This window comes from Lontra canadensis, unplaced genomic scaffold (genome assembly GCF_010015895.1).
Source record: "Lontra canadensis isolate GAN:19392208 unplaced genomic scaffold, GSC_riverotter_1.0 scaffold91, whole genome shotgun sequence".
In the NCBI taxonomy this organism is placed as follows: Eukaryota; Metazoa; Chordata; class Mammalia; order Carnivora; family Mustelidae; genus Lontra; species Lontra canadensis.
Genome location: NW_022631085.1, coordinates 4,546,595 through 4,560,007, shown reverse-complemented (window position 1 = coordinate 4,560,007; position 13,413 = coordinate 4,546,595). Strand labels below are relative to the sequence as shown.

Below are 13,413 nucleotides of genomic sequence, written 5' to 3'. Positions count from 1 at the left end.
CCCTGTAGCCCGGCAAGTGCTGTCCCTTCTGACACCCTTGACCCAGAAGCTCGGGGGAGCATGGTCAAGGGGACCATGAGTGGGGAAGAAGATGAAGAGTGACCCCCTCCTGTGATGATGATGATGATGGTGCTGCTGCTGATGGGTCTTTGCCAGATCCTCCAGAATGCGCTGAGACTCCAAGTTTGCAGAAAGGGACACCAAGGCTGCAGAGGAGATGCTCGCCATAAGGGCCTCTGAACCACAACCGGGCCTTGACACCACACCCAGGAGGTAGGTGGGGAAGGAGTGGTGTAAGCCCAGCCCTAGAAATGATCCCTGAGCTGAGGAAAGACTCCAGGGTAGTGGGGTGAAAGCCCATGCAGCAGGCCGAGCAGGACCCCTAGCGGTGAGCAAACGGTGCACCGACCTGGGTGGGCTAGTGCCCAAATCACTAATACATTCTCTCCTTACCTGCATTTGGAAATCAAAGTTCCAACCGAGTAGCCTCCCTCTGGGGCTCATGTGTAATCTGGGGAGGGCTTGCAGGTCTCAAGAGGGAAGACATTGGACCTGCTGTGGTTAATTTAAGAAGACAAATTTTAATGAAAATGTGATTAAATACATTTAATAAAGTTTAATTACATAAAAATGTTAATTAAAGATGAAAAGTGGAGGGATGTATTTTATTCCTATCTGGGGACTGAAGTACTCCCCAGATAAGGGAGTTACTCATTCTGTCCATACATTTGAAATTAATTAATGACCTAGGAGGTAAATACATAATATATATGTGTCTTCTATGCAGTAGATAAATAAATGAATAGGCAAGTAGACAAACAAGTAAATAAATACGTTGTTTTAAAAGAGAGGGAGAAAGAGAGAAACAGGTCATCGAGTCTCGGCAGGATATGCACACAGACTCTTGATTAATGCGAGTTCGGCTTCGTGGAATGTTATGCCCGAGTTCCCATCATGAAGAAGAGGTCTGCATCCAGCCTGTAGCAAGGAGACAAACCTCTCTTTCAGAGCTGCTGATCTGTCAGCATCCTTAACCCTCCTTCGGTGGATCCTCTTAGTTATTAGTTATATCCTCTTAGTTATTCTTTTTTTTTTTTTTTATTTTAAAGATTTTTATTTTTATTTATTTGTCAGAGACAGAGGGAGAGAGAGTGAGCAAGCACAGGCAGACAGAGAGGCAGGCAGAGGCAGAGGGAGAAGCAGGCTCCCCGTGGAGCAAGGAGCCCGATGTGGGACTCGATCCCAGGACGCTGGGATCATGACCTGAGCCGAAGGCAGCCGCTTAACCAACTGAGCCACCCAGGCGTCCCTCCTCTTAGTTATTCTTTTAGTCATTCTGCTATTAGGAGGAACAAAACATTTCATTTTTATGTTGCCTCCTCATATCTTCTAGTTGGAAAACAGTTACAAAACAAGAGCCAGGGACCCACCACCCGTTGGTTCTATCTACTGCGGTGTTCATGGGAGGCCGCCATTTCTGAATGTGGCTGTGTTGAATGCCTTAAAGATAACTTTGGATCACATTCTCTGCAAAGATTTTAAGTGCAGCCCCAAATCTGTTAAATGAAAGCACTGAGTTTATATTTACAGCCTATTTAACAAAGCCAACACAGGGTTAGGTATAAATGCTTATGCAGAAACAGAGTTGAAATGGGGCACGCTGGGAGAAAATGGTGCAAGGGGAAAGGGTGTATTAGTCATGGTTCTCCAGAGACATAGAACCAAGAGAAGATGATGAATAGATAGATAGATAGATAGATAGATAGATAGGATGGATGTATGGATGTATGGATGGATAGTTAGTTAGTTAGTTCTTAGAAAGAATTGGCTCATGTGCTTAGGGAGGTTGACAAGTCCCAAGATCTACAGTTGGCACTCTGGAGATCTAGGAGACCTGAAGGTATGTGATCTAATCCGAAAGCTGGCAGGCTTAGGACACAAGAAGAGCCAATGTTTCAATTCAGCTGTGAAACCAGGAAGCAACTGATGTCCCAGCTAGCTCCAAGGCAGTCAGGCAGGAGGAGTTCCCTCTTACTCGGGGATGGATCAGTGTTTTTCTTCTATTCAGGCCTTCAACTGATTAGATGAGGCCCACCCACATTCCACAGGGCAACACACTTTACTCAGTCTACTGATTGAAATGTTAACCTCATCCAAAAACACCCTCAAAGACATACCCAGCATGATGTTTGACCAGATACCTGGGAAGTCTATGGCCCAGTCAAGTTGACACATAAAATTAACCATCACAAGGCATTTAGCAGGATTACACAGGGAATGGGGTGACATCCATTAACTGGATTCATGGGAAAAATTATGTTCAGTTAAGTACCCAATTGTGAAATTATTCTTCTCTTCAACTGAATGAATGTTAATTAGCCATAAATGCAAGGCACATGAAAGGATGGTCAACATCATTAGTCATCATCCATTAGAGTGGCTGAAGTTAAAAGGACTGACCACACTAGGACCTGGTGAGGACACCAAGGAACTGAGGCTCATGGATATACAAAATGGAGTAGCCACTCTGGAAAACAGCTTGGCAATTCCTGTAAGCATTCACTTACTTTATGATTCAGCATTTCCACTCCTATTTCCACAAAAGTAAATGAAACCATATGTCCACAAAAAGTCTTGTAAAAGAATGTTAATTGCAGCTTTGTTCATAGAGTTAAAAACTGGAAACAACCCAAATGTTCATCAATACAAGAATGGATAAACAGAATATTCATGCGATGGAACACTACTGAGGAATAAAAAGGAAGGAACTTCTAATCCACGCAACGACAAAGATAAATCTGACAGACGTAAGTAAGACCAAGCCAAAGAAGTTCAAGAATATATGAAACTAGGGATGCCTGGGTGGCTCAGTGGTTTGGGCCTCTGCCTTCTGTTCAGGTCATGATCCCAGGGTCCTGGGATCGAGCCCCACATCGGGCTCTCTGCTCAGCGGGGAGCCTGCTTCCCCTCCCCCTCTGCCTGCCTCTCTGCCTACTTGTGATCTCTCTGTCAAATAAATAAGTAAAATCTTTTTAAAAAAAAAGAATATACGAAACTAATCTATAAAGATAGAAAGCAGATTGACAGTTGCCTTTGAAGGGGAGGGAGGATAACCAGAAATGGGTATCAGGGATCTTTCTGGAGTGCTGACAATGCTCCGTATCTTGATAGGGGATTGGATGGTATAGCCATAAATGTTTGCTAAACTCATTTACTCTTAAAATCTGTGCATTTTACTTTATAATTAGGAGAGTAATTAAACATCTTACCAGTAAAATTTTGCAAAAGTGCAAGTCCCAAGACTGGTATGAGACCAACCTTTAGAGGTGAGTGAAACAAAAACCTCCAGATTTTCTTTGGCAAAGACAGTAGGTACTTTGCAGAATGAATTGGAGGGAAGCCGGGTCTCTGGGAATACAGCAGACAAAATCCTTGTCATTAAAATAAGAACTTTGCTGAATCCGAGACTGAAAATAAAGGTCCAGAAACAAAGAACCCCCTAGCACTATATCCTGGTACCGGTAAGGAAGTCCAAGGACCGTGACAGAAGTACAAACAGAATCAGGATCAGTAGAACGTATTGGACACAAGGAGAGCAAGCTCCAAGCCGAGAGTGAACGGTATTCCTTAAGCCATATCAAACTAATTGTTTTGGTAATCCCTCAAACTTCCTTTCATGATTGTTGTAAATATTTGACTTGAGCTAATTCTACAGCAAACTATCGAGTTCTCATTCCATCGGTGGATTTGTTCTTTCTCAGCTAATTTCAATGTTGTCTCCATGAAGTCTTGAGTGGAACAGAAATTAATAGCTAACAGTCACTGAGAACTTAATAGGTACCAAGCACTGTGCTAAGTACTCCACATGCATTAATTCTTTTAATCTTGCCCCACCCATGAAGCAGATATCAGCTACAGAATCCCTGTCTTACCAATGAAGAATCTGAGGTTCAATGGGGTAAAAACTTTCCTAAAGTTAATGAGCTAGCAAAGGAGAGGCAAGATTCAAACCCACGCCCTTGGACCTCAGAGACCACTAACAGCTGGGCTCTATTGCCTCCTTCCAGAAATGTTTCAAAATGCATGGGTGCTACCCAACCATCGTAGAATCTAAGAGACTCCTGGAATCCTTTATACTACATAAGAATGTCCGAGAGGCCCACAGAAAGGAGCTGTGACCAGCCAGGGCCAAGAAAGCTATCCATACTACCCAACGGCCCATTCATGCATTCATCAGTCACAATATTTATGAGCCTACTGTGGGTTAGGCATTGCTTGCCACTGGGAAAAAAAAAAAAAAAAAAGAACTGAGCGCCAAAGGCTATTCTACTACATTTGGTAACACCCCACTCTAAAGTAAAGTACATTCATAGACAACAAAGCAGAAAACTGCAACCTGATGGCCAATACCCCTTTAAGAAGTCTAGAAACTCCAATGTGGAGTCTGTGTAGCATCCACTAGGAATCTGTAAAGCAGCAGCCACAGGCAATCTGGTATGAGGCTGAATAATTTATACCTGCTCAAGAGGCTGTCTCTGCTTCCTGAACAGTTTTATCAGGCCCTACGATTATTTTGTAATGTAGAAATTGATCATTAATCAATGTTGCCTGAGCAACACACTTAGAATAATAAATCAAGAGAGGCTCCTCAGCAACAAAGCTCTGGGAAATTGCTGGCATATTAGCATTGACTGATTGCTGAGACATTGCTCTCCTGGGCTAAAGGGGTGGGGGCGTGCAGGATGGATGACAACAGGATGCACAAACAGATACTACAGGATGAGCAGAATTGATGAAATGGCACAAGGAATGTAAAATACATGCCCTAAGAATGACAGTGTCACATACTGAAGCAGAAAAAGCCGGCTTGAGCTGAGGCTCTGCCCACATCAGCTCTGTGCATCTCATTGCCCTCTGCAGGCTGAGTTCCCTCACCCTTACAGATGAGCTCATCTTTATGGTGGGGGTGAGATCATGCCTGCAATGCTGAACCCCAGAAGTTAATTGTTAAGCAGAGATGAAATTGTCGTGTCAAGAGTGAAAGCCCAAAAATGGAGGTGTTCCGGTTTGGAGGGGCGCTTCTCTACTCAAAATATTGACCTGATCAAAAACTATGAGCAGGGCGCCTGTGTGGCTGAGTCTGTTAAGTGTCTGACTCTTGATCTGGGCCCAGGTCATGATCTCAGGGTCATGGGGTCAAGCCCCAGGTTGCTCTCCATGCTGAGCGTGGAGCCTGCTGAAGATTCTCTCTCTCCCCCTCCCTCTGCCCCTCTTCTCCCCACTCATGAAGGTATATGCTCTTTCTCTCTCTCTAAAAAGAAAACAACAACAACAAAAACTATGAGCTAAGATGTATCAAAATACCAGGTTCCTTAATGGTAGTTGGACCTGATCTCTTTGCTTACTTCCAACATTTCTGTCTCTTCTTGCCTTTGCTTAAGCAGAACAGTTAAAAAAAAAAAAAATAGAATAAGAGGGGCACCTGGGTAGCTCAATGGGTTAAAGCCCCTTCCTTCAGCTTGGGTCATGATCCCGGGGTCCTGGAATCTAGCCCCACGTCGGGCTCTCTGCTCGGTGGAGAACCTGCTTCCCCCCAGCACTCTCTCTCTCTCAGAAAAAAATAGAAGAGATAACAAGAGGAAGGGGAGAGGGAAAACACACTTTCCTTGCAGGTAGAGACCATATACAAAAAGGAATATCTTGGGGCGCCTGGGTGGCTCAGTGGGTTAAAGCCTCTGCCTTTGGCTCAGGTTATGGTCCCAGGGTCTTGGGATCAAGCCCCACATCAGGCTTTCTGCTCAGCAGGGAGCCTGCTTCCCTTCCTCTCTCTCTGCCTGCCTCTCTGCCTACTTGTGATCTCTGTCTGTCAAATAAATAAATAAAATCTTTAAAAAAAAAAAAAAAAGGAACATCTTCACCATTCCCAGTAACCAGATAAGCTACTTCCCCACCCACAGTTTTTGTGCGGTCTCTCTTCCCATCTTATAGAAAACTGCCTTCTTGCTCTCATGGTCAGGGGAGAGAGCGCTCTGCTGTCTCTTTTTCTTTTTATAAGAGCACCGACCCTATGGACCTTTATGATCTCATTTAACTTTCATTCCTTTTTACAGGCCCTGTATTGAAATATAATCACATTGTGGGGGTTAAGACCTCAACCTATGAACTTGGAGGGGACACAGTTCAGTCTATAGTGATGCCTAAGATATAAGACTTCAGTGCCCAGGGAACCCCCCACCCCCTCTTCAGGAAAGAGCACAGCTGGGGTCTTATTCTGCTAATTCAAGCCACAATCATTTTATTGTTCATCATCATCAATGATGTGCCAGAAGCTGTAACATTCATCCATTCAAAATGCAAAGTGTAGGGAAGATCAAGATCTCTGGGGCTAGAGTGAAAGAAGAAGAAGGGAAACATGATAGAAGAGGGTAGAGAGGAGGTGGAGGTAGACTGTGTAGGCCTAGATGAGCACAGGAAGAACTTCAGTTTGGGGAATGAAAATGCTAGGCCACAGGCCTTGGACATATGCATTTGGAAAGGAGGAGAGGGGAAGCTGTATTTATTGTATGCCTGTTGTCCTTGTGAGTTCAGGCTGTTGCAACCAAAATCCCATAAACTGAGTAACTTCAGCAACAAACATTTATTTTTCCAAAGTTCTGGAGACTAGGGAGCCCACTACGGAGGTTCAGGCAGATTTGGCGTTCAGTAAGGCCCCACCTCCTGATTCATATACAACCATCTTCTTGCTGTGTCCTTACATGATGGGAAAAGGCAAGAAAGCTCTCTGGGGTCTCTTTTATAAGGACATTAATTCCATTTATGAGGGCACCCCTCTCGTGACCTAATCCCAAAGGCCCCACCTCCATATACTGTCACTCTGAAGGTTAGCATCTCAACATATGGGCTTTTGATGGGAAAACAGGACATAAACATTCTGCTTATAGCACTCATTATAGGTCAGGAACTGTATACTAGGTACTCAGCCTATGTTGATCTACATTTAAATATGCATAATATTTGCTGAGTGATAAACATAATCTGCAATTCTAGAAATCAAGACCTATTTTATATTCCAAATCAGCACTAAGGTGCGAGAGGAAGAGGTATGTATTTAAACCTCTCTGACCTTTCCTTGGTTCAAGATGGAATAAATGCATGATTTCACATGGGCAATGTGGAGGTCATATAAACAGCCTATTAAACTCAATCATACACATAATAACCTGTTTTCTATTCCACCTAGGAGGTTAAATATCCAACTTTTAATTTCCAAATGGTCTTATGCAATCATTGCAATTACCATCCTATTCAACTGTAGAGGTAATTTAAACTGTGGGTTGCATGTCCATCACACAACCTATTTGTAATGTGCGATTCTAGCTTGGATTCCAAGGATAAATATTACCTTCCAAACAAATACAAGTTGAAGGTAATTCACAAATAATAGCTTGCAAAGGAAATAAACTATATGCAGATGGCATGATTAAGAGAATTAACTGAAGAAATACTGGAATAAATAAAAGAATTCAGTAAGATGGCTGGATACAAGATAAATATACAGAAATCAATAGCTCTCCCACAAATCAATAATGTAAAAAGATCCCAAAATTTTATATACAGGCCTTTACAAAAATAGGTCTGGCTTTTATATACAAGTAGTACAAAACTGCTGTTTAAATACAACAAGAATGACTTGTGTGAATATGAACAAAAAAATAATTAGCTTTATTTGTAAATGTGATGTTCAAACACTGGGATAAGTGTTTTACAGATATCATTTGCCTAAAATGATTTTTGCACACCTTGTAACGTAGGTGTTGTTTTTCCGTGATATACAGATGTGGAAACTAAACCTCAGAGGAGTAATTTTCCCATGATGAGAAAGTCAGCATGAGATCTTCAAAAGGTAAGATCTGGGGAAGGGAGGTAGGGAGAGTGTGGTTGGGTTATGGACATTGGGGAGGGTATGTGCTATGGTGAGTGCTGTGAAGTGTGTAAACCTGGCAATTCACAGACCTGTACCCCTGGGGCTAATAATACATTATGTTAATAAAAAAAAAATTTTCCAAAAGGTAAGATCTGATTGTACAACTGCCCTATTGAAAACCCTTGTCTGACTTTTGTTCTTAAAGTGAAAACAAATCCTTGCAAAGTTTTGCTTAAAGGTCACTGCTACTTCTCTAGGCTTATTTCAAGCTACTTTTCCCTCCAGCTCTGTGAATTGGAGATTAACCCAGACTATCCTGACCCATCAAAGATAGGCAGAGCCATGTAGTTGAAGTAGAACATTTTCCCAAGTTAGTTTTTAGAAGAAATACATTTCAAAGCTTAGCTGGCAAGGGGCGAAAAAAATAACCTAAGGTGAAAATAGATTCTTCCCAAACAAAAAGGAAGAGAAGTTACGTGTGTTTTCACGAAGCTGAAAAAAAAAAAAAAAACACAACAACAACAAATAGGGAAGAAAATATGGACCATCCTCTCCTTCTCTTGTGAATATCCATGTAAAAATCTAAATAAAATACCAACAAACAGAGCCCAAAAGCACTCATGTTCCATGACCAAGTGGGGATTCTCTCAGGAATGCAAGGATTCCTGTAAGTACACTCCCTATTAATATAATACACATGTTAATAGAGCAAAAGAGATTATCATCTGTATAGATAATAAAAGACATTGATGGGGTACCTGGGTGGTTCAGCCGGTTGAGCATCTGACTCATTTCCGCTCAGGTTGTGATCTCAGGGTCGTGAGATTGAAGCCCATGCCAGGCTCTGTGCTGGGCATAGATCCTGCTTTAGATTCTCTCTCTCACTCTCCCTTCACCCCTCCCCCTGCTCGTGCTTGCTCTCTCTCTCTCTCAAATAAATCTTTTAAAAATGAAATACAATGGCAAGCTACACATTGTCAACAGAGCTTAATTTCACAACCAGGTTAATATGGCAAAAGTCAGAGAAAACAGATGCAAAATCTGGATTTGGAAACCAGCAGGGGAGAACGTAAGCTACCTGAGAATGTGCAGACATTTTGAGGCGGGCTTTGGATTCTGAGGGGGAAGCTGAATGGGGGGTTCAAGCTGATGTACTCTGAATCCTGAAGCGGCCAAGAGAATCCAGCTGATGCTTGAGTAGGATACATAATAAAAGCATTGAAAAAGTGTGATAGCAGAGACACCTGCCAACGGCCCAGGGACAGTATTAAAGAAGGTCCAATGCTGTTGGGAGAGGATTCACAGACAGACAGCAAGGCAAAGGCATTCTGGGCTGAGCCAAAAACACGGAGGCCCAAAAGATAGAGTGTTCTAGGGGGTGTCAAGAGAAATGACACCCTGCTGGTGCCAAGCAAAAGTGTATATCTCCAGCCTTCCAGTCCAACTCAGAAGTGGCCCAGAGGGACAGTGGTGAAGAAGAATCCTCCAGGAGTCAGAACTCGGGCAGTACACCCTTGGCCAAGGGAGAATTAGAAGCCTGGAGCTGTACCAATATACAGGTAGTTGCCAATCATGGCTGGGTGGGGAGCTTCTTAGAAAGAGCAGACCTGTGAGGCTGGTGACAGGGAGACTTGTAGGAAGTATATAAGGAGGGACACCTTGGAGTAGGCTCAGAGTGATCCTGTGAGACATAAATCCTAGGGAGAGAGGGTTCCCGGTAATCTGATGGGCAAGATGGCGTGCTCTCTGGCTGTCCTTCAGCCCTTCCCCCCCCACCCCTGTGCTTGCTCAATGGATCCATGTGCAAACTGACCGGGGTGGAGGCCATCCGTGAGTTCAACAGTGTGGACTTCTCCCCACCAGTGTTAACCAGGTGCTCAATCTGCCAACAGTGGAGACCAGCACGGAAGCTCAGCAGGGACCCATTCCCTTCAGGGAACAGCCAACCACCACATGGCAGGACAGAGAACTAGAGCCCCTCCATTGCGGGTGGGGCAGAGATACAGCCTCCCTGGAACAGATACATGCTCTGCACGTGGGTATTGTCCCTCTCCACAGTGTTTCTGCAGCCACGCCCAAGCATGGGTTCATAGCCTACCCTATTCAAGGTCATGACATTTCCCCCATGTTGATTGCTCCTGATCAAGAAATATGTATGCCTCACCACAAAAGAGCTGCCTCCTTGGGCTCATGCCCGTGGAATTCACGGGTGGGTCACGCACCCCTCATGTATGAGCAGTTGGCCTCATGGGCTAGAGAAATGGCCTGCAGGGGGCTTAGTTACAAAGCCATTGCAGAGGCAACAGCCAGAAAGGATGGAGTTCTGTCTATGGAATGCAATATATGCTTGGATTGAGCAACCAAATCGTGGTGCTGTTTCTTCTCCTGGGGCCAGGAATCAAGGGGTGAAGGTGGGAGTATCTCCTCTCACTCTCACATCCACGTGCAGGCTTTTTGCTCCCCCTCTTAGCAACTTTGAGCTCTGCTGCTTTGGAAATCTTCGTTTCAAGGGGACAAAGCTTCCATCAGGGGACACAACAGTAATTCGTGGAGTTAGAAAATAGGAGTACTATCTGGACATTTTGGATTTCTTATGCCACTGAACTAACAAGAAAAGCAAAGAAGGAAGCATCTCTACTGGCAGAGAAGACTGGTCCCAATCATGAAGAGGACGTGGGGTTGTTGCCATATCATAACAGTAGAAGGACTTGTGTGCACCAGAAAATTCTCTGGAGTTTCTCTCAACACTTCCTTAACAGCATGATTAAACATAGGGGTTGACCTTTCCAACCCTTCGGAAATAAAAGTTTGAATTTTACCACCTGGTAAAGAACAGAAACAGCTGAGCTCTTGATTGAGGACAAAGGAATTAAGAGATGGGGAGGAGGAGGAGGAGGAGGAGGAATGCATAGTAACAGCTTCACTATCATGGCCAGTTACAGACGCAAGAACTATAGAACGATGCAGATCTTCCTTGCTTGGTGTGTGTGTCTGTGTGCGTGTGTGTGTGTGAGCACACACACATGTGCACACACACCTGTATACTCTCTTCTCTTCTTCCCTAATTTCTTCTACAAATCTTGGTAGGGCAGTTAACTTGACAAGTCAGTCACTAAGTAACAGATTATTCTGATGAGACTCTAACTTGTTTTGGAGAGTAAGTAATACTGCCCAGAAATGGACATAATGACCCTTGTGACTTTGAGTCTCCTCATTTTGGGGAGCATCTGTTGTTAGGTGAAAACATCGAATTGTCTGTGTTGTTGGTGGAAGTTCAAATCCATGAAGAAGGTGTGGATGAATACTGAGTAGCCAAAGAGTGGCTTGTGCTAGCTTTTTAGCTGTTGTATTTCAGCTCCAAGCCCCTGTTTCCGTACTGTGCTTTGCGTTGCGGGGCCCAGGACCTTGCAAGCACGTTTCTCCTTTGCTGCTACTCCTGCTTGGCCTCTGCCACTTTGGGGACCAAGAGGCTGGGGGAGCAAGAGGAGACAAGCTCCTTCCTGTTGCCACTTCTGATCCCATCAGCTCATCGCCCCAGCAAGCTTTTTGGCCCCAGCCATGGTAGTTTATCCCAAAATAAATTCCAGCTGATTATGGTTTGCAGGTTTTTCAACACTTCCAGAAGCAGCCTCCTTGTGTTCCCTCAGTGATACCAACACTAGCACCAAGTCATTCCTTTCTTTGGAGGTCTGACGGTTCAATTCTGTAGGGCCTCTTCTCCAAACTTCTAGGTTTAATAATTCTAAGATTTTTCCCTTTGTTCCTTCAGCCCTCGAGGTAGAGAGTTCTGGCAGGTACTCCTTCCAAGATATCTTCCTGTACTCTTCTTCCTTTTCAGGGCCTCATTTTGCATCAGTCCTTTATATAATAATAGAATTACAGGTGGGTAAACTTTCCATAAAGAGTTTGGTAGTAAATGTTTTCAGTTTGTGGGTCATATGGCTTCTGTTGTAACTAATCTCCCCTCTTGCTATCTTTTTTTTTTTTTTAAGATTTTATTTATTCATTTGACAGGCAGAGATCACAAGTATGCAGAAAGGCAGGCAGAGAGAGAGGGGAAGTAGGCTTCCCGCTGGGCAGAGAGCCCGATGTGGTGCCCGATCCCAGGACCCTGGGACCATGACCCGAGCCAAAGGCAGAGGCTTTAACCCACTGAGCCACCCAGGCACCCCCACCCTCTTCCTATCTTCTGGCCTGAAAGCAGCCATACACTAAACACTTGAATGTGTGGGTGTTGCTATATCCCAATAAAACTTTATTTGCAAAAGCACGCAATGGACAGGATTTGACCCACCCATCTTAAATTATTCTGTACAAGTAACTAGTGTATTTCTCTTTCTCCTTCCTGGACCCAGATTGACACAGTGGGCATGAGTCTTAAAGCCACATTCCAGTGAAACATTCTGAGAAGGGTTCTGATCCTGTGTCAGAACAATCAGAGGCAATGACATGATTGAGAGAGAGTTCTTTTTTTTTTTTTTTTTAAGATTTTATTTATTTATTTGACAGATAGAGGTCACAAGTAGGCAGAGAGGCAGGCAGAGAGAGAGAGGAGGAGGCAGGTTCCCTGCTGAGCAGAGAGCCCGATGCGGGGCTCGATCCCAGGACACTGGGACCATGACCTGAGCCGAAGACAGAGGCTTTAACCCACTGAGCCACCCAGGCGCCCCAATTGAGATAGAGTTCTTACTGCTGCCTAAGAAATGATGTTCTTACCCTCTGGACTCAGAGCTAAAAAATAAGTTTTCATGGAGCTACTAATAGTCACTCTAGCCCCAAGAGGGGAGAGGCTACCTGAGAATGAAGTCAATACAGAGAAAAGTTCATTGGGGAATATAGAGCCTTATTCGGATGAGATCATTAAACCCCTAGATCCAGCAGTGCCTGAAGCCCATAGCTGAAGTTTAAGAGTCATAGATTACCTTTTGTCTTAAACATTTTGACTTCAATTTCTGTAACTCGCAGCTCAAGGAATTTTGTCAAATATAGAGGCACAAATAGGAAAACACAATAGGTCCAGAATCTCTTAGATTACCATCATTCATTCATTCATTTAACAAACACATGTGAAGTGCTTAAGTTTGTCAAGCACTCTGTAGAGGCAAAATATATAGCCCCAGTCTTCAGCAATTACTGGATCATTTTAGAAAATTATTGCTAAGCCTTCCAACATGATGCATTTTTACAACAAAGGCGATTAATCAAATCCTGATGCTTAACTTAAAAAAAAAAAAAAAAAGAAAAAGCATTTGAAGGAAAGCTTGCACTCTTAGATACCCTAGCCCAATAATTATTACAAATCTCAGTCTGAACTCATGCGTTTAAGAAATCAAAGCTTTCTTTATTTCCTATAACTCCGGTTAATTTCTAGTTTAAGCCTCATTCCTTTTACCTGAAGGTCTTAGGTTCTTCCCTACTCCTACCTCCAAGGTTATGGTAAGGTTCTACTGGTTTTTCACTCTGCCAGTTCATCAAGGAGGACAGAGGTC

General features: G+C 43.6%; 1 long non-coding RNA gene across 1 annotated transcript; it reads left to right on the top strand.

Moving 5' to 3' along the window:
* Window positions 1-203: 203 nt before the first annotated feature.
* On the top strand, window positions 204-9,468 carry LOC116854368. The gene is made up of 3 exons (XR_004380148.1): window positions 204-273; window positions 7,836-7,903; window positions 9,356-9,468. It is a non-coding gene; the product is annotated as an uncharacterized LOC116854368 (long non-coding RNA).
* The last annotated feature ends 3,945 nt before the right edge of the window (window positions 9,469-13,413 follow it).